This window comes from Dipodomys merriami, unplaced genomic scaffold (assembly GCF_024711535.1).
Source record: "Dipodomys merriami isolate MVZ:Mamm:240054 unplaced genomic scaffold, mDipMer1.0.p SCAF_689, whole genome shotgun sequence".
In the NCBI taxonomy this organism is placed as follows: Eukaryota; Metazoa; Chordata; class Mammalia; order Rodentia; family Heteromyidae; genus Dipodomys; species Dipodomys merriami.
The window spans coordinates 34,781-36,519 of record NW_027206278.1 but is presented as its reverse complement, the minus strand read 5'-3'; positions in this window follow the sequence as shown (position 1 = coordinate 36,519).

Below are 1,739 nucleotides of genomic sequence, written 5' to 3'. Positions count from 1 at the left end.
AACAAATCAAAGAAAGGTTGGACAAATGGGATTGCATGTAGTTGCAGAGCTTCTACATGGCAAAGGACATAGCTAGCAAGATCAATAGAAAGCCCAGGGATTGAGAGAATATCTTCACTAGCCATAAAACGGACAAGGGTCTCATATCTAAAATCTAATTGGAGCTCAAAAAATTCAATCCCCCAAGAACAAATCCTCAATGAAACAACTGCCCAATAAATAAGTGGGCTAAAGACTTGAAGAGAAACTTCTCTGAAGAAGAAAGGATTGCCAACAGACACATGAAGGTATGCTCAACCTCCCTAGCCATAAAAGAAATGTAAGTCAAAACAACATTGAGATACCACCTCACCCCAGTTAGAATGGCTAGAATCAAGAACTCTAACAACAACAGATGCTGGAGGAGATGTGGACAGAAGGGAACCTTACTTCATTGTTGGTGGGAGTGTGAACTTGTTCAACCACTTTGGAAAGCAGTATGGAGGTTCCTGAAAAGACTTCACACAGAGCTCCCCTATGACCCAGCAATCCCACTTCTGGGCATTTACCCAAATGTTTACATACAAGACCACACTAATGCTATCAGCACAACAATGTTTATAGCAGCCTTCTTTACCATAGTGAGATATGGAAACAACCCAAATGCCCCTCAGTATATGAATGGATCAAAAAATCTGGTATAAATACACAGTGGAATTCTATACCTTCATCAGAAAGAATCACATTGCCACATTTGTTAAGAATTGCAAAGCTTGGAAAAAAATTATATTAAGTGAAGTAAGCCAGGCCCAAATAAACAAAGGTCCCATGGTTTCCCTTATTTGCAATATCTAGTATATGTATGAGTCAAGCAGGAAAGGTTAGGTAATGTGATGTTAGGAAAATGAATCCTTAGATAAGTATTCAAATGTTTTTTTTTTCTTTCATGCATTTGTTTCTAACTCATTCATAAGATTATTTCTTTGTAGCTTTGTATGTCCCTCCCCCACAGTATAACCGCTGCTTTCACTATATTTGTTGTCGATATAATTTGTGGAGGAAATGGGGAAAATCAAGTCGTTTAAGGATACAGGTGGACCCGATGCAACTATGAGAAGTACAATTTGTCATGTCAAAAACGAACTTCACAACTTTGGTGTGGGTTGGGGGGTTTGGGTGAGGGGGCGGGGGGAGGCTGGGAAGGGATGTGAAGGATAAACAAAGGAGGAGGCTGCAATGCTTGATAAGAAATGTACTCATTATCTTGCCCATGTAATTGTAACCCCTCTGTACAGTATGTGCACAAAAAATAAATTAAAATTAAAAAAATTTAAAAAATGTGCTAACAAGATATCTGGATTATCCGTTTAATTTATTTGATCAGAGAAAATATGGAAAGGTTTGTTTCATTTTAAGCAAATCTTTGTTGGAAATATGTAAGTCAGTGTAGGTAGAGAGTGATTGAACAGGTAACTTGATCCCAATAATAGCTGATCACAAGATGCCAATTAAGTTCCAAGATAGAAGATACGGTGTGAGTACAAGTCTAATTTTATCATAATGTCAAATATTGTGTTTATCACTACATTGCTAAAACACCCCTAAAAATAAAGACTGGCCTCCCATTGCTATAACCTCAATTTTGGACATTTGGCTCTCAATTTTAGCTGTAGGCCCTTAAATTATACCCTTGAATGTGTCAAATGTCAATGGCATAATGTTGTGCATCCATTACTGTGGTTGAATAAAGTGTTAACTTG